Raw genomic sequence first — 24,116 nt, forward strand, 5'->3', positions numbered from 1 at the left:
TTGAAATACCCTTTAAAAGCCGAATACAGAACACTAGGCCCTGCTGGTTTGTTCTTTCTGACTTGGCAAAGGTTGACTGATTTTATTTTTCTTTTGGCCTGTGTTTCTCAGTGGCTTGAAATGAACATGGCTCACTCTTTCTTTTGCTTCCTTCCTTCCTTCCTTCCTTCCTTTCTTTTTTCTCTTTGGTTTGTTTATTCGCCTCTTTGTCCATATTGACAATAATAGATTTGTGCTGCAAACCTGGTATAATTTCTTTAACACAGTCTTCAGAGGGAGGAGGGTTTGGGGTGAATCCGGAATCTCGAGTTGTCTCAGCTTTATTTTCTCAAGGGCCCGAACTGATTCTTAGGAGTTAGCTGTTTTTGACTAAGGAAAATTCACACATTCTCTTGAGTTGTACTATTGAATAGGTTAAAAAACGAGAAGAATAAGCTAGAACAAACGTAATAGAAAAGGCAGGAAGTAAGTATGTGGAAATGGCCATATGAGGCGCCAGTGATGTTGTGGTCGGCTTTGATTGCGTATGAATGGGATGCAATGGAACAGGTTTTTAGCAATGGTAGAAGAGGTGGGTCCAGGACTGGAAAGAGGGCTCAGTGGTTAGGAGCACTGGCTACTCTTCAAGTAGACCCATGTTTGATGCACAGCATCCATATGGCAGCTCACAACTATCTCTAACTCCAGTTCCGGGGGATCAACGCCCCCTCCTGGTTGCTTTAGGCACCAAGCATTCATGCAGGTGCATAGGCATACACATAGGCAAGGCTCCCACACATAAAATAAATAATAATATAAAATTTAAAAAGAATTTGGGTCCATCACTTTTACCTCTCCCTGTACAGTAGAATCTCATGGAGATTAAAAAATGTTGATACGCAGCCTCTCCTCAGAGACCAGGACCTGTGAGGGTATGAATTAGCTCTAGACATTTGTAAGTCTCCTTAAGGGTACAGACAGGCTTGAGAGCCTCAGGAGCAGCCATTTTCAGCATGCCTCCAGGGAAGGAGCCTAGCCAGCTGATCTGGAATCACTTAAGGAGGCGAGCTTCCAGGCACACCTGTAAGGGATTTATTTCCATTAGGTTGCTCTCTGAGTCAGTCTGTGAGGGATCATCCTGTTAGATTCACTGAGGTGAGAAGAGCTGCCCTATGGGAGTGTGGCCCCATTTCCTGAGCTTGGATCCTAGACTGAATGAAAAGAGGAAACCAATTAAGCCTGAGCACTGGTAAGTCTCTTCCTCCTGGCTGCAGACACAATGTGACCCAAGCTTCCAGCTCTGATGTCTGTTCTTCTCCTCATGATGTTTTGCTTCATGGCCACTTCCCCTCTAAGAGGACCTCCTCCACGAGGACTTCCCCTCCATGAGGACTTTGCCTCCATGAGGACTTCCCCTCCATGAGGACTTCCCCTGCAGAGGACTTCCCTCCATGAGGACTTCCTCTGCAGAGGACTTCCCCTCCATGAGGACTTCCCCTCCATGAGGACTTCCCCTCCATGAGGACTTCCCCTCCATGAGGACTTCCCCTCCATGAGGACTTCCTCCATGAGGACTTCCCCTCCATGAGGACTTCCCCTCCATGAGGACTTCCCCTCCATGAGGACTTCTTCCATGAGGACTTCCCCTCCATGAGGACTTCCTCCATGAGAACTTCCCCTCCATGAGGACTTCCTCCATGAGGACTTCCCCTCCATGAGGATTTCCTCCATGAGGACTTCCCCTGCAGAGGACTTCCCCTCCATGAGGACTTCCCCTCCATGAGGACTTCCCCTCCATGAGGACCTCCTCCATGAGGACTTCCCCTGCAGAGGACTTCCCCTCCATGAGGACTTCCTCCATGAGGACTTCCTCCATGAGGACTTCCCCTCCAGAGGACTTCCTCCATGAGGACTTCCCCTCCATGAGGACTTCCCCTCCATGGGGACTTCCCCTCCATGGGGACTTCCTCCATGAGGACTTCCCCTCCATGAGGACTTCCCCTCCATGAGGACTTCCCCTCCATGAGGACTTCCTCCATGAGGACTTCCCCTCCATGAGTACTTCCCCTCCATGAGGACTTCCCCTCCATGAGGACTTCCCCTCCATGAGGACTTCCTCCATGAGAACTTCCCCTCCATGAGGACTTCCCCTCCATGAGGACTTCCTCCCTGAGGACTTCCCCTCCATGAGGACTTCCTCCCTGAGGACTTCCCCTCCATGAGGACTTCCTCCATGAGGACTTCCCCTCCAGAGGAGATTCCCTTCATGAGGATTTCCCCATCTCAAACTGAGCCTAAGCATATCACTCCTTCATTAAGTTGCTTTTGCTTGGACATTTATCACAGTAACAGAAAAAGAAGCTATGTTGCCTACTGCCATACAGGTGTTTGGGGCAACTCTCATCAGTGGGTTTTATCTCATTTTATGGTCCTCCTCTTTGGCATTGCTTTCATGCTACCTGACTCTCCCTGTCTTTAAAAAAAAAAAAAAAATCAAAGCTTTCGGAAGCTGGAGAAATGGCTTAGTGGTTGAGGACACCTGATGCTCTTGCAGAGGACCTGGGCTTGGTTCCCAGCACACACATGGGAGCTCACAACCACCTGTAACTTCGTTCTAGGGCACCTGATGCCTCTCTATGGCCTCTACTGGCACATACATGTGCATACAGATAAAGTGTGGATCCTAAATATGACCCAATTTTTTCTTTTGATCTGCTCCTTATTGAACCTGTGTTCTGACTGTGCTTCCCTCTTCAGCGTATGACCCCACTGTGTGCAACCACAGCCAGCAGGCTGACCCCACTGTGTGCAAACACAGCCAGCAGGCTGACCCCACTGTGTGCAACCACAGCCAGCAGGCTGATCCCACTGTGTGCAACCACAGCCAGCAGGCATGGCCCTTACTGAAAAGAACTCATGTTGGCTTGAAAAGAAGTGGACGGACAGATAGACCTGGTAATGTAATTTGCATCTGCTTCTCTGTTACGTTAGTCATGAATTTAGTATGCAGCGCTTGAGAGAACAGGACTCTGGAAAAGTAAATGCATTAGAGCAAAGGAGGTGACAGGCACGAAGAGCAAACCTGAGCGGATGTAGATGACAGGGAGACATCTGAGGTCGGGGGAGTGGGGATAGTCAGTGCCAGACAAGCACAAGGGATGTGACAGTCCCATGTCACCAAGCGGGAGTTACTGTCCCTGGACTTCAGCATACCACCTGCATACCTAAGAACCCCAAAGTCTTATTTAACTCCAATCCTTTCCACCGACCACTAAAACGCCATTTGGTTATCTAATTGCTTCCTCAAATCTGGTATGTCTAAAACTAAATTCTGGAAACTTCTTTTTTCCTTTAAACCTATACATTTTGGGGATTTTCCTGTCTCTCTTGATGCTTGGTTTGCATTGGGATTTCTTGAGGTCTGAACATTGGAGTCATTTTGGCTTCTTTTCTTTTTACCAGGCATCTAATCTGTCAGCAATCATGTTGGCTCTGCCTTTCAAATGAACCCAGCATATAAGAAGAGGCCCCCATTTACCACTCCCACTCTTATCTAAGTACCTTCGCTTCCCAGCTCCTGCTGTGGGCAAATGCTAGGGTCCTTCCTAAAGTCATATGTTGAAATTATGAGTTATGACGGGATGGCATCAGGAGGTGTTAGGAGGAGATCAGTATGATGGAGCTCGTAAGAAGAGACAGGAGCGCTTGCTTCCTAGCCAGCTTCCTGTGTTCCCTGATATGTGAGGTATAAGTGAGTGTCCTCCCTGTCTCTATTCCATGCACCCCTTTATCTCATCTCCAGCATCCTTTGACCATGTCTGTCTATCTCATTGACTATAATATTCATCAGCTTGGGATACTGTAACACATATCATAATCTAGGTGACTTAAAAGGTGGACATTTCTCATAGTTCTGGAAGCTAGAAGACTGAGATCCATCCATTTACTAGTATGTTCTGGTCCTCATGGGGGCTCCCTTCTGGGGTCCTGGAAATTATCTTCCTCCTGTGGTTTTATACAATGAAAAGACCCCAATAACTCTCCTTTACAAAGGCACTAGTCCTTCAGGAGAGCCCCCACCTCATGAACCAACAACCATTTGCCAATTCCACCTATTTGGGTTTTAAGATTTCAGCATGCATATGAGGTTTTTTTATTGGGAGGGGTAGGTGGAATATAAACTTTAAATCCATAAAAATTTGCATCTTACCCTTACTGTATGGGAATCTAATCTCTGCAAGGTCAGCTCTTCATTTGTTTCCACGGACACAACAGTCAGAATGGTACCTGGCACACTGTGGGTATGCAGTGAATGATTTGTGGTTGGAAAAGATGAACTGGAATACACAATCTCTAAGAACCTATCCAAGCAACTGGGGTAGCTTTGTTCCCTTGTGACCAAGTCTTGCCTTGACTCCTAGTCTCCCAGGGGTGGAATTCCCTACCCACGGGAAAGCTAGAAGCTCTTTTATTTCTATTGACTGAGACATGCCTACACTGCCTGGGATGGCTTCGGGTCACTTTGTTCAAAGCACTCTGGTCCTGTCTACTCATCTCTTATAGTCTCTTCTCCTGGTCTGGATCTTAACTTCTTACTTTCCCCTTAAACACGAGCACCACTGCTCCCCCCACCCCCCACTCACTACTCAGCTCCTGTAGCGGTGATGCATTGGTCCTAGCCCTGCCTGGGCACAGCTTTGAGTGATTTTTGTTTTGACTTCTGGTGGGCCTGCTTTGCAGACCCTAAAATAATGATCCTTTCTAAGGTTGTGCAATGTGTGAGAGGCAGCATAGACACCTGAGTATGAGTGGGTGGAAGTGGTTTCAAAACAACTAAGAGAATCCTGGACATTGCCCCATGCCTGTGTCGGTGTCATCTCCCCCACTCCCTATTGGTCTGACAGGTTGGTATGTCCAAAACACATAGTAGGACACAAAGGCCTGAACTCAGTATTACAGTATCAGAAGGATTCCCTATGGAGGGCTGGGTGAGGGGAGGATGTATGTGTGAGGGTTTGTGACTCCAGACTCTGCCCTTTTCAGTGCCTTCTGAAAGCACTGTCCTTAGATTGCTTTAGGCCTGCTAGGTTACTGAGGATCATCTGAGTTCTTGGGTGTAAGGCCATTGCCAGGGCTCTGACTGTTGACCTTGTCAGACAGAAACCTGGAGAAGCACCCACGACTGTGGAAATTGGTGGTTGTTCCTGGACTATTTCACAATACCGTTCTCCAGGAAAGAGGAAAAAAAAATAGGCCTTATTCTTCTTGCCTGCAGCATTACATAACCTAACTCTAACCCTGCTGGTTCAAACACTGTTCTTTTTCTTCTTTTTCTCTTTTTTGTTCCCCTGAGTAAATAGTTGTTCATACACACACAGGGTGTAAATAGTTCATACACACATAGGGCCCAGGCTGCCTTCTCCACTCCTGTGCTTTTGAGGGAATGGCTACTCTGTTGAATGGTGCCCACAGCTGGACACTAGCCAGAGCTTCATTTATGCATCTTCCTTAGAGTATGGATTTTACCAGGACACCTATTAATTATCTCAATGCATAGAAAGCCAGCTTCTACTTGTAGTTAATGCCATGGCTTTGGAAAACCTACTTATCATTTGAAGCCTGACATCTGTTGTTTAAGTGATGTCTCCTAAGGACAGAGCCCTGCACAAGGCACTGGAAAGGGCAGAGTCTGGAGTCACAAACCCTCACAGAGATATCTTCCCCTCGCCTAGCCCTCCATAGGGAAACTTTCTGATACTGTAATCCTTTCTGTTCAGGCCTTTGTGTCCTACTATGTGCTTTGGGCATCCCATCAACTATCTTCTCACACCCAGGCAACTCTTTTATAGCGTGTCTATGCCTTCCTTCTCCTTTTACTTCCTTTGTGCTTCTATGGGAGAAAGTAGATAACATCATTGATTTTCCAAGAACTACTCTCACATCTTTGTTTCCTGCGATACAATGTTTGCCTGGTGTGAGCAGGAGGGTCAGATTGGATCTGCATGTGGCACTCACTCTGAATCTCGGTGAGGTTTTTACAAATCGTGAAGAAATGACATATGTGACTGTGATTTTGATTTAAAGTGACAGCACCATTCATTTGATTCTCAACTTTGTGTAGGCTTCAGAGAAGATCCTACGAAGTTTCCAGACTCTTCCTTCAGAAAAATGCGTGTGTTTATGTGCCCAGAGTTCAGGTAGGATTTTAGGGGTTCCAAGTGTCCTGGAACTACCCGTGTGGGTGTTTGTCTTGGAGGGTGAAGAGAGCAAACCAGTGGAGTACAGGGTGGTTTTATGAAACAGAGTTGGCATTATGTAATAATCAGACAAAGTTTAGTTGAAATAGAAATGATGTGAAACACATTCATACAAAGACCTTTATTATTATACACTTTATGCATGTTTCCCACTTAAGATTATTTAGTAATCTAAATCCTTGCTCTTTATTTCCCAATTTTACTTATTACTGTGAAACTTGGATGCCATGTGCTAGCTCTAATGTAACTTTCTAATTTTTGTGTGTGTGTACTTGTTGTGTATGTGCTTGTGTGAACATGTGTATACTATGTGATTACTTTCCATCGAATTTTTTTGTGACAGAGTTTGTCTTACTTATTTTCCTATTGTGTGAATAGACACCATGACCAAGGCAACTTACGAAAGAAAGCATTTAGGGGCTGGCAAGGTCTCATCGGGTAAGAGCACTGACTGCTCTTCCGACGGTCCTGAGTTCAAATCCCAGCAACCACATGGTGGCTCACAACCATTTGTATTGAGATCTAATGCCCTCTTCTGGTGCATATGAAGTCAGCTACAGTGCACTTATGTGTAATAATAAGTAAATCTTTAAAAAAAAGTTAAAAAAGAAAGCTTTTAATTGGGGTCTCACTCACAGTCTTAGAAGGTGGCCACGGCCATCGTGTCAGGGGACATGGCAGCAGGCAGACAGGCATGGTGCTGGAGCAGTAGCTGAGAGCTTACATCTGGTCCAAAGGCATGAGGCAGAGAGCTAGAAATTGGGTCTGTCATGGATTTTCCAAGAATTCTCAAAGCCACCACCAGTGACACATCTTCTCCAACAAAGCCACACTTCCTCCAACAAGGCCACACCTCCTTCAACAAGGCCACACCCCCTAATCCTTCTCAAACAGTTCTACCAGCTAGGAACTAGGAACATTCAATGTACGAGTTTATGTGGGCCAGTCTCCTTCAGACCACCATAGGGACTCATTGAACCTGATTCAGCTCTGCTGGCCAGTGAGCTGGAGCGATCTACCTGTGATGTCCTCCCCCAGCTGGAATTACAGGCACATGTTGTCATGCTTAACGTTTTACATGGGTGCTAAGGATGCAAACTTGGGTCCTCACACTTCTGTAGCAAGTACTTTGCCAGTGGAGTCATTTCCCCAGATCCTATCTAGAGAATTTTATTCTCTCAGAATTCACTAGTGCTGTTGGGCCAATGGTGTCTACACGGATGCCAATCAAAATCATGGGTGGGACTCTCCTGTTGCTAAGCTGGGGTGGGGAGGACACTTCTACCAGAGCAGATACTTCAGTCCATTTTCTACCTGATTCTTAACTCCTGTCATAAGTAATAGCAAGGCTTCCCTTTGCTCTTGATGGTGGAGACAGCCTCCTTGGATGTTGGCCATACCATCGTGATGTTGACAACCCCATCCCATCCCTGTACACTGCAACAAGAACTGGGTTTTGTGCCTCCTATGACCAGCACGCAAGATCCGGGAGAAAATGTTCCCAGCCTCCTGAAGATAAGTTACTGCAGAACTTGAGATCTATGAGTGTGGCAAATGGAGTGAGGAAGTTGTGGGTCCAGAGCCCCATGTCTGCTAATCTCTGCTAGCTGATTTTTCTCTGTCTATGGATAACTTCACTTAATTAAGGGTCTTTGCTTCCTGTGTCTTCTACTGTACTACCCCAATATGAGGCCCACTACCCTGTCAAAAGTTAAAAATTCATATCCGTGCAAACCCCCCTGTAGTTAGCTATTATATTCATTAATTTTTTTGTTGCTGTGACAGAATTCACTAGGTAAAAATTTAAGATAGAGAAGACTTATGTTGGCTTATGGTTTGAATGGGTCAAGTCCATCAAGAGGACAAGGTTTGGTGGAGTTAACGGCCACAGGACCAACAGGCTACAATTCCTCTCACACTGGAGTTTGAGAAGCAGAACCCAGGCCAGAATTGGGACTCAGCTATAACCTACAGGCCTATATTCCAGCTGCCTGCATTCCCTAACCACACCCCACCTTTAAGAGGTTTACAGTCTCCCTAAACAGTGCCACACATGAGCTTGCAGGGAAAACTTCTACAGCACTCATGATCAGTTCTGATGTCTTAGATCTGGTGCAAGATCACTGGCTGGGCAGGTGCCTAGTAGTTACTCAATTAGCAATTAGAGGCAGGAGATGGGATGACACCAGGCAACAGCAACCACGGACAGGACAATTTCTTTACTGAAATGGCTGGGTGAGTGGTCAGGGCCTCTTTGCTATTTTCAGGTAGGAGATCTCGATTTGAGTTTCTCTACATGAGGAGGACCAGAAATTCACTGCTACATTTTCCCAGTGTGATGGAATCGAAAGAGCCTTTGCACAGTGCTCAGTGGAAGCATCTTGCTTAATACGGACAAATGGAGAATTGGGGCAATTACCTATATATTTGAGTCCCAAGATCTGCTATTATTTGGGGTTTTGGACAAAAACACAAACTCCAAATTAAAAAAAAAATTAGCTTGAATCATCCATATCACAGCAAGATTTTACTTGAACAACCCAGACAGACTACATCAATTTTCTGCTTTCCTTTGCTGTGGAAACTGGGCTGTTAATGGTTACTTTAGAAATAAAAGAATATATCCAAAAACAAAACAAAACAAAACAAAACAAAACAAAACAAAACAAAACAAAACAAAAACCAACAACCCTCCCCCCAAACCAAAAGACAAAAACAAAAAAACTAGGTTGTAACCTAGAAAAATTTCTAGAATTTCATCATTTGGTGTTGCTAATAAAGTTCATGACATGAAGAGAGGATGTGTGTGCTGGCCCTCTCTCATTATTGATAAGGACATAGCAGACGACACGCTCTCAATGATAGATTAGATGCTTTTTTTTGTTTTTTGTTTTGTTTGTTTGTTTGTTTTTTTCGAGACAGGGTTTCTCTGTATAGCCCTGGTTGTCCTGGAACTCACTTTGTAGATCAGGCTGGCTTCGAACTCAGAAACCTGCCTGTCTCTGCCTCCCAAGTGCTGGGATTAAAGGTGTGCACCACCACGTCCGGCCTTTTCTTCTTTGTTGCTTATTATCCAGTCAGTCTAATACTGTTGAATACAGTCTAATTAGGTAATTTTTTCCCTCAAAGGAGAGTTTTTGCCCCACGAAAAGCACAGAATATTTTAAAACAATGTTTTGGTCTTGGCAGATCTATATCTATGTCTATATCTAATATATATCTATATATGTATATATGTATAAATATGCATATATTTATATACACATATACATATATATTAATCTGTAGTGAAGTCATGAAGAAGCTAAACTGCAGAACGACTCCTAGTACAGCACACACTTCCATGTTGGGTGCAGTTCTGTGGATTCTCAGAGACTGTAGCAGAGGTCTCTGTCATGGAGGCTTGACTTGGACCCCTGAATTTGAATACTGGCTCTAGCCAGAGTGTGTTCGCAATCTCAGCATCTCACGGTCTCCTTGCCAGTCAGTAGCACCTGGCTCTGTGTGTTGTAGAAAGTGCTTTGTCCCGACACGCCAGACACCTGCACTCATTTGGAAGACTTTGGCTGGTGTTTTCACTCTTTTTCACCTAAGAAAGCATGGTCTAGAAGGGGGCATCACAACTGTCCCTTAAGGACACACAGCCTCATACACATCTTTATATTACAAACGTGCGTTTTAAAAGAAAAGGGCGTAGAAGACCAGGGAGAAGGCTCAGTTGATAAGACTGCTTGTTCTGTAAGCATGAGGAGTTGAGTTTGAATCTTTAGCATGCTGGGCGTGGCTATGTGTGCCTGCAATCCCAGCAAACCTACACACTCTCTCTATTTCTCTCTGTCTCTCTCTCTCTGTCTTTGTCTTTCTGACTCTGTCCCTGTTTCTGTCTCTCTCTGTCTCTGTCTCTCTCTTTGTGTGTGTGTGTGTGTGTGTGTGTGTGTGTGTGTGTGTGTGTGTGTGAGTGTGTCTGTGCACTCGCATTCGATAGGTGGATCCCAAGAGCTCACTGCCCAACTATCCCAGCCAGCTTCCAGTTCACTGAGATACCTATCTCAAGGAAACGATGTGGAGAGCAACAGAGAAGCACAGCAGTGTCTTGCTTTGGGCTCTGCAGTCATGTACCCACTTACTTCTGTGTGCCTGTACACTCATCTGTAATCCCTTCACAACAAAGAAATAATGTACACTTGCTTCCGAATCTGAGGGGTGTTCTATTTTGGGAACCCCTGCCCTAGGTAATTTTCTTCTCTGGATTGTGCACCACTGATTCTAACAGGTAGCTAATGCTGCTTGAAAGCATGATTCATCCATCCTGGCAAGTAACAGAGGGATTCAATTAATTTAGAGGAAAAAAAACCACTTGGCTTTTAAAATGTTTGAACTATTCAAAACATTTTGTTGACTCACTTACCTTTCACAGGAAATCATAATAAGAACAATAAAGCGAGGGCCTTCTCTGACATGCTTGGCCTATGTGATTATTCCTTCTATAAATGAGTTTTATCAAGTTTAACGTTCGCTAATTTGAAATAAAACATTTCAGATCACAACTAAAATACATCCTACACTATGTAGTTTGGGGGAGTTAAATTCAGACACATTTGTGTATTTGAATTGTTTTGGGGCCAAACTCACCAGGGTATAGAAAACTGAAGACAATCAAGACAACTTATTATAAAGAATGTGTAGATCAGTCATGAGACATTTGGTATCTTTTCTCCTCTCAGCCAATTCTGAGATGCTTTTCTTACCCAGCATGCACTAATGTTCATGTATAGGGATCGAGACAGTGGCCAGAGTCTTTTTTGGTCTTTTGCCTGATACCATTCTTACTTCCACAGAAGCATTCTTTCTCAGATTTATAGAATAGGGAAAAAAGAAAAAAAGAAAAACTAAGACATTAAAACAACAACCCAGCATTTAAAACACATGTTACATAGAACACAACAGATTTTATGAGCTATTAAAATTCCAAAAGGTCTGAAAAAATTAGAGGTCTGTGGATCAGAGGTAATGTGTTTGCTTAGCACATCAAAGTTTTGGGTTTATCCCTAGTACCAAAAAGGAAAATAAATTTAAAATGCTTTTTATCTCATATTATTGCTTCAGCGTGTTTGTCTCTGAGTTAAAAAAAAAAAAGAAAGAATAACAAACAAAATAAGTTTTTAAAAAGCCAGTCATGTTGGCTTACGCCTGTAAGTTTAGCACTTGGAAGACCGAGGCAGGGGGAATCCTGAGAGTTTAAGGCCAGTCTGAAATGCAGAGTGAGACCTTGTCTCAACAAAACAAAACACCAGATTAAAGCCCCAAAGCAAACAGGACTTGTAAATCACGGCAGGAAATGCCAAGCAGTTTATAGAAGGCTCATACACCTGAAGGCTTTCAGAGTCAGCTCAGGCTAAGCTGTTCAGGTTTCCAAAATCAGGAACCCCATTCATTAATCAGTGACAAGAACTGCTGAGCCACGGACTTAGCTGGTTGAGTCAATGAGTGAAAGAGAAACTCTGAGAAGCGCTCACATTAGAAACACCCTTATGCCCCTTCTTAGCTAGTTTTCAGCGAGGAAAATCTGTGTGCAGAAAGAACGCTCCCTTATTTTATTTTTTCCAAGTCAACATGTTCGTCTAGACTTCGAGCTTTATTGCAAGGAAAGAGAAAGTGGGTTGGATCACTTTTTTTTTTTTTTTTCAGCCAGAGGCTTGTCCTTCTGCAAACATCTATCTGTAGGCAAACGCTGAGAAAGTTGGAAGCAGACCTGGCTGGAGAGAGAGAGGAAGGCCACCCCCTCCCCTATTATCCGGAGCAGAGTTTCCAATCCCAGTCAAGTGGTGGTGCTAGCTCTTTGCTTCTGAGTCTCTGCATTTCCTAATTTCATGGTCATAACAGCCTCGGAACGGATTCTACCAAAACCGAAAACACAAGGCTCCCTGCTCAGCAGCCTTGTGATGCCAGGAGAGGCCAATGCCCCCTCCTCTGCCATTGTCTAGCTTAAGAAGGCAGTCTCTGGGCGACATTCTTCTCAAGCAGGTACTTCTATTTCTCTCCATTTCTTTACAGTTCCCCCCCCCCCCCCTTGGCTATAGTGTGCTACTGTGTGCAATCAGGCTGGAGTCTCAAGAGTTCACTTCTGTGAAAATATGTTCATTTTTCTCTCGCTCATTGCTCCAGGGATATTTTATAAAGTTTCTGGCAAACGTTATCATGTTAAAGCTGACCTTGGTCCCATGGAAATTCACTCCGGGGAAGCTACATTCAGCTGAGTCAGACACAGTTATCTGTTCTTGGTGCAGCACTGGCAGGCTCTCTCTCTGCCTGCCTCAGATCGCGTCAATTTATTGGTCCCAGGTCGAGCTGTGGGGGATTCTGTATGGTTGAAACGTGCGCGAGTTTAAAAAAGTTCCTGCTCCGACTTCACTTTGTACTTGTCTCAACGCGACCACGTTTCTTAATCTTCGGTGCTGTGACTTATGTGAGCTGGATCTAAGGCGACTGGAATAAGCCATCATTTGCATCATTTGTTTCCTGAAGGCAGACGAGTTTTCTGAAAAGCTACGCAATCTAGTAACGCATCTTGTCTTGAAGTTGCCTCACAATTGTAGGCGAGTTCTGAGTCCTGTGGGCTTGGGCTTGGTTCTCTCTAACCTGAAAATAACCACGGGTGACTGCTTTTTTTTTTTTTTAAGGCAGGGTGGTGTGTATATTAAGGACAGTGCCATACAGTGTGTGCCACTCGCCAGTGACGTGGTAGTTACAAAAGGCAGAAAAGGATACTTTCATTTTGGCCACAGGAAAGCCACCCGTTTCCTGTAGTGGAAAGTCTCATGCTTGACCAAGAAGTTGCCAGTGTTTGTTCTCTCTGACTTGCCCAGAAAAGTCTAGCTAGTTAAAATTTATTTTAAGTTTTTTTTTTAACCCTAATATAAGGGTTGGGTTTTTATTAAGATGATGTTCAATCGGGACATGAAGTACCACTTAATGTCAGATGTTTGAAAATTACCTTCTTGGGCCAGATCTAGTAGATTTACAGAGCACCCCCAGCCACAAGGTTGATGGGAAATGTATTTGGTTTTGAATTTGAAATAATATATTCAGAGAGGGCTGATGTTGGAGTACCAATTAAAAGTATTTGAACTTTTTAAAAAGTCAGTAGGGTGGGAACCTCTGTGTTCTTGGGGTCAGCATCTATCTGTATTCAGTAAAATTCTTTCTTGTTTCGCAAGAAAAAAAAGGCAAATGTTTGCCCTTGTTTTATAAACATCCCAAAAAGGCCCGTTCTAGACCCTGTCTGGATATAAAGCTGTAGAGGCTGGACCCAGTCTTGCAGTGATTGGTGGATTTTTGTCATAGAAATTAGAAGTAACACTGACATAGAGATGAGAGACAAACACACAGGAAAATTGGCAAAATATTGAATGTGAGTGCCAGGGTTATGTTCATGAGTGGGAGGTGCTGTCTTGACACTTGAAGGGAGTTGTTCAGTTCTGTTGCTCAAGGCAGTAAAGGCCCCAGAGCATTAGCTTTGCTGCAATGACAAAGTCAGGCAGCTGTCCTTTCCTTCAGTGACCCCTGACTTTCATTCAGTTTAGGACTTGGAACCATCTGCCTCCTATCATGCTCAGACACATACATTCCTAAGCCTACAGTGCCCTCTGCACCTTCTTCCATGGGTAAGAAGGCGCATCTCTGCCCCGTCTCAGTATGTCTCTGTATTTTGGTCCAGTTGGTCAGAATGCCTGCTTGAGATGAGGCCATGATTGAGCTGCAGTTTGGTCCATGGGTCCAGGGAGGCTGTAGAGAAAAACAGACGAGAGAGAAGGACCACTGTGCTTCTGCTCTGCTAAAGCACAGAGGAGGCGCGGTCCTGTCCACCCACCTCTGCCTGAGCTGGCTGGCTGTTGTTTGCTGAGAAAGAAATACCACCTATGAACCCCTGCCAAGGGCCTAACAAAGTGTTAATTTGTTTGTGTGTGTGTGTGTGTTGTGTGTATGTACACACACATGATGTATGTGTGTAGCGGCATTGTGTGTTCCACAGTGAATATGTGGAGTTCAGAGGACATTTTGTGGGATCACTTCTCTCCTATCTTCTCACGGACTCTGGGAATTAAGTTAGGTGACCAGGCTTGCCCAGCGAGTGCTTTACCACTAAGCCGTCTCGCTGGATACCCAGATGCTCTTTTTAAAGGTTAGCACTTTACAGGTAGCTTTTGCTAAGGATGGTTATGATAACGGTGATTTTGTCTCTATAGCAATGTTCCAGTAGTCCTTTTTCTAGATCAGCCTGGGTTAGGGTTAGGGTTAGGGTTAGGGTTAGGGTTAGGGTTAGGGTTAGGGTTTGGGTTAGCAAAACTGTATGCATCAACAGATTCTATGACTCCTTCTAAGGTGTGTGTGCGTGTGTGTGTTTGTGTAGATGGAAGTGTGTGCATAGAGACAGCCTCCAGGCATGTGATAAAGCTTTCAGGTGAGATGGGGGTAATGATGAGATATTGGAAGTAGTCTATAATCTCTTCCTTGGAGTATCAATGTGACTTGGGGGATGTCCTCTGGTGTGAGATGTGATGTAGGCGAAGCCCTATCTTTTCCAGTGCAAAAAATATCAAGAGTCTTGTTGGTGACACAGCTGTCACTTCATTGTCTCGACTGCAGGAGTAGTCTTCAGGAGTGAAATCTGCCTTTAGCCTCTTACTTAAACTCAATAATTCTCAATTCTTTGGGGGGTTGTGTCTCCCTGCTGAGAGCGGACTAGAATGGGGGCACAGTCATCACGAAAATCATAGGACCTTTTTGTTGCTGCTCATCACAAGGAGATGAGGTGGGTGGAAAGGAGATGACAAGCCTTGGGGGAACCTCAAGTTGTGCAAGGTCAGTCAATTTGCTAAGTGGTTGGTAGCCCTGGTAACTGTCCTTCTCTGGAGTGGTGGCATTCCAGGTTCTTTTTTCTGTCTTTTGATTTCTTATTCCTCGGTACTTATTGAAGCATTTGCTTGTCAGGTGGCTATCAGCTGAACTCTCTAAAGGGATCTCCTCCTCACTCTCTTCAGAAGAGCCTCCCTAGTCCTTTTGCAGTGGGGGCCACATGCCTGAGCCCCTTCCTACCTCTGCGGTTCACTTAAGTAGTCTCATTGGAAAATTTTCTTTGATAATTGTGATAAAGAAATCCACAAGGAATTTTAAATCCCTCTGTAAGATGGCATCTGTCCTTTGAATTCTAATTTTTTATTTGCTATAACCAGTCATTCATTAGGTTTTGCTTTATTATAAAACCTTACAAAGAAAGGGAACTTAGTAAAGCTGGTCACATTGGGTAGTCAACAATCCATCTCTGCATCTGGGTAAAGCAACGGAACACCCGTACATTCCTGTCCATTAAGAGATGTTGGGAATCCCATTTACATGAAATCTTGCTACTGTATATTTTGGCATCAAGTTTATTCAGAAAAAGGGTACTTCTGTTTGACTTCCTTATTAAATTCTTAATTTTGTCCAAGAATGAGCACATTGCAAAGTTCTACTGTGGCTCATGAAGCTCTGTTCTAAAGGGTCTGCTGCGGACCCTATTGGAAGAGCCCTTGGTGCCAACAGGGGGCTTTTGCTCAGGGTTGCATTGTGGTATTCTGGGAAAAGCCTGGTACCCAACCATGTTAGATATGCAATGGATGTGTTTGATTGAACATGATGCATTCTTTGTGTTCTAGATGATTTTTTTTTTAATTGTCAAAAGTGGAGAGTTGGGCACATAGTATGATGTATCATTGCTGCAGAATAGCTATGACATACACTAATTGAGTAGAAAGTGATGGCTGCTTTCATAGAGATGAGCACCATGGTATGGAAGCACACAGAGAAGCTACTGCTGATTGGCACTCGGAGTTTGGGACAGGAAGTGACAGTTAGCCTTGACCCGGAAGGATGGGTATGTTGCCCTGGGAAGATGTTGGGGGTAGAAGACGCTAATCCAAGGAAAGAGACAATCACCTTGGGGGATCAGGAGTTGGTCTGACAGGAAGATAAGTCAGAAGTATGCAGGAACATGTTAGCAGAGAATTAGGACTGTGAAGCTAAATGTCATTTTAAGGTGTGAGGTTGCAGTGAAATGAGGCCTTCTCTTTGGAAATACTGTGTAGATTGAGGTTTTTAGTTGAAGAGTGAGCATGCCAATTTGGAGATGATTGGACTAGCTGAGGAGAGGTGAATTGCTAATTTAGAGTGAACAACTTAAATTGAGCAATTTAGCAAATCTTTTAAGGACCCACTTTTTGAATTATGATTATTTATGGGCGAGAAAAGACTTTGTCTCAAAAAATGGCTGGTAGAGAGAGGAGTTGGAGGGGAGTCAAAAGATATTACTGTAAAGTGAGCCTGGTGGTGCAAGCCTTCAACCCCAGCTACTTAGGAGGCTGAGGCAGGAGAATCACTAGTGGAAGGTCTACAGGGGTCATCTGATGAGTTCAACACCAGCTTTGAAATTTGGCAATCCCCTTCTCAAAAGAATCAGTTAGGAAAGGGTGAAAGATGTGGCTCAGCAGTAGAGAGCTTGCTTGGAATATGCAAGGTCCTATGATTAGTTTCTAGGAGTGAACATACATACAGACAGACACACCTATGCTGGGTATTTTGCTATCTTTATAATTGAAAGATGGATCTAGCAACTAACTGCCAAACAGATCCCAGAAGGTTTTTCATTCAGGGACCACTAGGGACTAAGCAGCACACTTTATATGTGCAAAATGCTTTTTCCCTGGGATATTTTTATGGCAAAAACAATCTTATTTGGATAGAATATAGATTCATAAGAAAATGCTTCTATTTGTATGACATGGAGACTGGTGCAATTATTTGCAATTTATACACACTTGTCAAATATGTACTCAAGTTCGTACTTTACATTTCGTACTTGAGCAGTCCTTTGACTTTGGAGGCCTAATTCCCTAGCAAGTGAATGAAGGCCTGGCATACTGGGTATGACCTCAGTGCTGGTACTGAGTCACGCTTCTGCGCCTCCTGTCTTCAGCCACCTCCATTTGGAATAGTGAGCCAGGACATTAACATATGTACTATTAGAGCCGTAGGTGCCTGTCTGGGAGTACAAGATAGCTGATGCCATTGAAGGCTTGCCTAGGGAAGGGAGCCTGTGACACCTCTCGCCACCACTGAAATGCTTCAGATGATTTGGAGCTGAACCCAGTGATTGGGGAGCTAAAGAGGAGGGGTGTAAGGAGATTGTTTTTCCCCTTTCTCTCTGTCTCTGTCTCTCTGTCTGTCTCTCTGTCTGTCTCTCTGTCTCTGTCTCTGTCTCTCTGTCTCTGTCTCTCTGTCTGTCTGTCTGTCTCTCTGTCTGTCTCTCTGTCTCTCTGTCTGTCTCTCTGTCTGTCTCTCTGTCTGTCTCTCTCTGTCTCTCTCTGTCTCTGTCTCTCTCTGTCTCTCTCTCTCTCTCCCTCTCTCTCTCTCTCTCTCTCTCTCTCTCTCTCTCTCCCCCTCTCTCTCTTTCTCATCCTTTAAAGGAGTATGGTACGGTAAAAGGTTAGGGTGACAGCTATGTAAGAAAACAAGGCAGGTGTCTGTTGGGGACAAAGGTTGGGAGAAAATGCTAAGCACATTCAGTAATCTAATTTAGGTTACAACGAATCTCAAAGGCTGCTGAGAGTGTCCCTTGGCAGCTGATGCCTGGCTTTCCTGTTTTGAGCAGAGAGGGGCAGGGAGAGGGTAACAGGGTATCACTCTGTTGGAGGGACATTGCTCATGTTGCTTTGGTGTCCTTCCCTCTAGTCCATTTTCAGACTTCACCAATCAAGCAAAGGGCTGCTTCAAATCTAGTGTGCAACCAAACCAAACCAAACCAAACCAAACCAAACCAAACCAAATCAAAACAAAACAAAAAAAGATTCATAGAAAAATGTTTTCTAGGAAAGGCAAAACCCAGAAACCAAGAGTCAGCTCACTGTAGCACTTCTGTTGCATAAGCAGGGTTCAAGTGCAGAGTATTAATCACTGAGAACAGTTCACAAATTATTTGTGTTCCGATGAGACAGGCCCTCAGTCTCCTTCCTTCTCACTGTTTGGACTTGGTCCATCTCACTCCTTCTTCAGCATTGAGAGTAGAAAGGACATTTAAATGTGCCAATTTTCTCCTTGTGGGAAGCCTCACTCATGTGTTGAGCAAGGAGAGAGATTTATATTGTTACAGAGAAGAAGGCTTGGGGGAAGGTTCAAGGCCTTAATTTGTTCATAGGGAATGCTATCATCTACCACCGTTTATATTTGAGACTTGAACACACCAGGCAGGTTGTAGAAGTAAAAAAGTGTGGCTAAAAGCCTGCACTTGACTTCTTCATCTAGTTCAGTTCAATTTATTGCCCCCCCCCCCAAAATTATCAAACCTATTCTCAGAGGAGAAGTATTTTCTGTGACCACAAGGAAACATCTGTGAGGTCAAACCTGAGCCAGTCAGAACATTTAGCATGTGAGGTTTAGATTTCAGGAGAAGAAAATTAATCAAGGAAACCCTTAAAGCTATGAAGAAGGCAAATCAGAAAAGTCTCTTATCGCTGGCAAGCTGAGGCTCTGAGTTCATATTAATTAAGACATGTCAGACTCCACAATGAATCAAGTAGGGAGTGTCATATTCTGGTAACTTTGGAAGCCAGTGTCAGTCCTGACCGCCAGGATTTATGGTAGATTATATAATGGAATCTTGAGTTCTGAGACATCAAAGGAAAGTTCTGGCTCTTTCCTCATGCACTCTCTTAGGTCAAGCCTACCCAGCAACAAGCCAAGCGGAGGGCTGAGCTCGTAGAGACTGCCAAACCTGATAATGCATAACTAGAGAGTAGCTATGGAGGGGAAAAATGTGGACTGAAGTCAGGTAAAGACTGCCAGGCAACTTGGTTAACGTCCACAGTCCAGTTCTGCTCAACAGCAGCCAATCGCTGGCTTTGTGTAGTGATTTAGAACCAGTCTAAAACACTAGGGCAGAAGAAGTAAACTTTATTACCAAGGTGGTTGCATGCTCGTGCAAACGTTCTCCACATCAGTATCATCTGTGATTGTGTCTAATTCTGAGTATCTACAGGGAGCGGATTTTACTCTCTTTCTTACAGGCGTGGGCAGAAGTGCTGGAGGAAGCCTGTACCATCTGAGGGAACACCTGGGAAAGGTTTCTTTCATTTTTCTCCCCTCCAGCGTACACACGCTCCCCACTGAAAGGCCAATGCTTTCTATCACTTGGGATTCATCAAGTTTATATGTTTGTATCATCTTAATTTTAGCAGGACACAGGAACGAAGTATATCAGCCTACAGGATGAGGTTTGAATTACTTTAGTTAACACACACACACACACACACACACACACACACACACACACACACACAAACACACACACACACACACACACATACACACATACACAAACAGTGGCAGAATCAATGTGGTGTTTTTCTCTTCTGTTGGATACGGAAACCACAAACTACTTAATTTGAGCAGGTGTTTCCCAACTCAAAATTACAGCCATCAACCCCTTGTTCACTGTAAACCTGTCAGGGTGAATTCATTTTCTAGTAGACTTCTCTCCCTCTCCCTCCCTCCCTCCCTCCCTCCCTCCCTCCCTCCCTCCCTCCCTCCCTCCCTCCCTCCCTCCCTCCCCACTCCTATTCTCTCTCTCTGGTTTTCCAAGACAGGGTTTCTCTGTGTAGCCCAAGCTCTCTTGGAACTCACTCTGTAGACCAGACTGGCCTCGAACTCACAGAGATCTGACTGTCTTAGACTCCTGAGCACTTTGATTAAAGTCGTGCACCACCACTACCACCCATCTCATGTGTTCTCCTTTCTTTTGAGAAAAAAAGTTTGTAAAAAAGACCCACTGTTTCTTGTAATTAAAAAAAAAAAGATATCTTAACATTTGAGACAGATGGATATAACCTGTACATTTTCACCTTGACATAACACTTAAAAAACAAAAACAAAAACCTAGGGCCGTTCCCCTCCCCCTTCCCCTTCTCCTCCCCCTCCCCTCTTCTCCTTTTTACTCTCTTCCCCTTCCTTCTTCTTCCCCTCACTCCCCTTCCTCCTTCTGTTCTCTCCCTTCTTCCCACCCCTTCCCCTACAATTTTCCTTCCCAGATATATATCGAATCCAGGGTCTGGCATCCTGATGGAGGTTGCTCTACCACAGAGCCACGCCCCCTTCAGGCTTGGCTGAAGCATCTTTACCTGCTATCAGGGAGACTCACCGCCTTGCTTACAATACAGACTGCCTGCCCTAAATAGAGATCCCTACCCTCAGTGTTTTTTTTTTTTTAAAGCTTTTAAATTGTATTTTTCTCTCTCACAGCTTTGCAATAGCTGTTAGTAAGCAAAAAAAACATTCCCTTCTTCGACGTTATGACCCTTTTCTTCTACTGCTAATTGAATGGCGTTGATAAGGAGCAACATGTGAATTCATGTTTAACCCTAAAATGGGGAGCAGACGTATGTATTTCCAGTTGCTACTTAATAATGGCCTTTCAGTAATTAAGAGCCTTCTCCTCTGAACGTAATTATTCAAAGGGACAGTGGAAGCTTTGTAAAAGAATGTATGCCCATGTAAGCAGGCGAAAAGTCATTTCACATGTATTGTGGACACCAGTCGTAACATGTTTTACTTAAAAGTTAGAACTGAAAAGGTCTTACTGACTTCCAAATCCATTTCTCACTTCCTCCATTGAGCATTTTGAACCAGCTCACAGCCCTTTTGGAAAGCCAGGTCTCTGTTACTACAAATGTCCACATTGTCTGCCCTGCCAGCTGCGTTCGTTAGCAGTTTTCTCCAGTAGCAGGCCATGTGATATAAAATATCGAACGTCCTCTGGCTTGTAAATATCATGTTAACCTTCAAAGCGTTCGAAAGCGCAGGAAATCTGAGTCAACAGAATAGTATGTAAGTTTATTTTTATAGAACCTGCCTGAACTGCAAGGGAGGGGCGGGGCGTGGACCCAGGCCTGCCTGCCAATCTGCGCTGCCAGTGAACTAAGCCTGATCCCACTGAGAGCCAGGCCAGCGGGCTTCGGTCAACTTGCTGACTTCCTACTTGCAGAACTGGGCAGTTCCGGGGAAGCACTTTCAGGAAATCTTCCGTTGACACCGTGTCTGTCCAACTGTGTAGGAAATGAAGGGTTCTAGCAAAGTTTTTACTCAGTGACTAATCAAAATATTAGATAATTTTGCTAAGCTGGAGCTTAGTCACTATCCTCAGAAGTGCTGTGGGACTTGTCCGGCAAGTCTTCAGGTCTATCTGATCAACCGTCCTCAGGCACAAGGGACCTTCTTAGCCCCTGCCTGGAAGGACGTGGCCGACCCCGGGCTGTTTAGGAGCACATACCCACTCCCCCACACCCCCAGCTCCTCTGGCTTATTAGTTTAGACAGTTAGGGTTCTAATCCCACTATGAGGAGTCTGAGCAGTGGTGAATCTGCCCTCCCGAAACCTCTGTGGCCTTGTGGGGATGGCTGCCGGTTGGCGTTTCCAGGAAGACAGCGCCTGCAGCTATTTGCCAACTCCATGTTGGCAGCTGGTTTGATTCCTCTTTTGGATAGCAAGAACAGCATGATGAAGAAAAGGCAAAGGGGAGGGCTTGGCAAACAACGTGTCCTTCATCTTGATGGGGATTGCAATGTGCAAAGTAGGTTGCCAGCCATACTGTTTCCAGTACAGTTTCCTTCCCCCCCTCTCCTCCCCATGTCCCTCCCCCTTTCTCTCTCTCTCCCTTTTCCTCTCTTCTTCTCCCCTCTTTCTCATCTCTGTCCCTCTCCCCCTCCCTCTCCTCTCTTCCTCTCTCCCTTTCCCCTCTCTTCCTCCTTTCTCCCTTCTCTCCTCCCTCCCTCCCTCCCTCCCTCCCTCCCTCCCTCCCTCCCTCCCTCCCTCCCTCCTGTGTGTGTGTGTGTGTGTGTGTAGTCTATGAACATGTCTGTATGGATATGTGTGTCAGTACCATACCTATGCATGAGGAGGTCATCTTAGTTTTTGAGAGGAAGTCTCTCACTGAATATGCATCTCACTGTAATGGTTAGAATGACTGACCAATGGGCTCCAGGGGCCAGGCCACCTCTGCTTCTTAGTGCTGAGATTGCAGACTCTGCACACATCCTTTGTGGGTGTTGGAGATGAGAACTCATGTCCTGTGTGACAAGGCCTTTAGCCGCAAAGCCATCTTCCCTGCCCTGTAGTTGTGTGTTTCTATGCACGTGACAGTCTCTGCAACGACTTCTATTTTTCTTCTAACTTTTTTTTCTACTTTTGAAGTCCTGGATTCAAAATTGATTAATTCCAGAAAGTGGGGTTGTTGCTAGGATTTTGATACAAGTCTGAAAATCAACCAACCAACCAACCACCAACCAACCAACCAACCAACCAACCACCAACCAACCAACCAACCAACCAACAACCAACCAACAACCAACCAACCAACCAACCACCAACCAACCAACTGACCAAAACCCACCAGGACTTGGGATACCATTGAACGCATCTCCCCGAATAACTGCCATTTCTCTTCTGTCACCAGAATCATCCCTCTTCGTGTTTGTTGGGGCTAAAAAATAACCCAGATCTTCTCTCTCCCACTCTTGCGTGCATTTATCTGTTAATGCTAAATTCTATTCTTAAGTAGAAACTCTAAAGGGCTGAAAAATAACATTTGAAGTGTATGTCAATAGATTAGCATGGAGCCCACCTGTGGGTCTGCTTCCTCCCCACTCTTTTAAAGCCAGCTTCCTGTAGGTACAAGGCAGTTCTTTAAAGTCCTGTTTTTCTCTTTGCTAGATGTGAGTTGTCAAATAGTTAACACCAGAACCAGGCTTTTATCACAGTGACAAATACCCTGAAAGAAAATTATTTTGAAGAAGGGAAACTTCAGTGTGGATCACGGTTTCAAATATTTCAGTCTTCTGTCCTGTTGTGGAATGTCGGTGTTGAGGCAGAGTGAGAGTGAGAGTGAGAGTGAAAGAGAGAGAGAGAGAGAGAGAGAGAGAGAGAGAGAGAGAGAGAGAGAAGCAGGGAGGGAGAGAGAGGGAGGGAGGGAGGGAGAGAGAGAGAGAGAGAAGGTAAGATGGAGCAGAAATGCTCATCTTGTGGCCTGAAGGCAGCTGAGGAAGAGATACAGGAAGGTGCTGGGGACAAACTTTATCCTTCTAAGGCATGGATCCAAATTCCTCCAAATGGACTCAACCTCCTAATCCCACCAGTTCCCAGAAACCATTAAACTGTGCCTCTAGCAAGAGATTAGTGTATTAGTGAGGACAGAGCCACCTCTATCTAGTGCCACAGCTGGGGACCAAGCCTTTAAGCCATGAGCCCTGGATGGGTACTTCATATCCAAACCACAGCTCTGTGCTTTGCAGACAGCAGCTCATTTGGCCTTTTTTTTTCAGAGCTCTCAGATAAGCAGCAGGATACCCCAGCCCCCCTTACTAGCATAGTAACCCTAGCTTCAGAGAGATTGTGTAATTCCCTGCAGATACCTTGTTGTGAATGAAGTCCATGATAAGGCTTGAACTTGGGAAGAACCTGCAGGCTCTTGGCCATTGTAAATCTGGGTTTTGGCTATCAGTGGAGACAGTACTCGGTCTGCTGGAAGAAATAGAAACACTACAAGGAAAGGAAAAAGTCTTGTCCCTGGAAGTACTTATAGTCGATCTAAAAGGGGGAGCTTGGATTCACTGTGAATTAGCGTTCCCTTCTCTCTGCTGCGGGGCGGAGTTCTGTGATTTCCTCTCCTGCTTTAAAGCCTGTCCACTTGGGCACTGAGTCTGAGCTTCTTCGTGCGGCTTTATTCCAGGTCATCATTCTGAGTACAGTTTCCTGTCTACACTACAGGAAATACTTAATTGAGTTGACATACATGCTATT

The 24,116-nt window shown here is 44.7% G+C and overlaps 1 protein-coding gene across 3 annotated transcripts in view; it reads left to right on the forward strand.

The window, feature by feature from the left end:
• The first annotated feature begins 12,093 nt into the window (after positions 1 to 12,093).
• The window catches only part of Esr1 (estrogen receptor 1 (alpha)), a 393,645-nt gene continuing 381,622 nt past the window's right edge, over positions 12,094 to 24,116 (forward strand). For all 3 annotated transcript variants that reach the window (NR_126357.1, NM_001302532.1, NM_007956.5), the window contains exon 1: positions 12,094 to 12,260. The gene's annotated coding sequence lies outside the window, so the exon portion shown is untranslated. The remainder of the gene's footprint in view (positions 12,261 to 24,116) is intronic.

This window comes from Mus musculus, chromosome 10, assembly GCF_000001635.26.
Source record: "Mus musculus strain C57BL/6J chromosome 10, GRCm38.p6 C57BL/6J".
In the NCBI taxonomy this organism is placed as follows: Eukaryota; Metazoa; Chordata; class Mammalia; order Rodentia; family Muridae; genus Mus; species Mus musculus.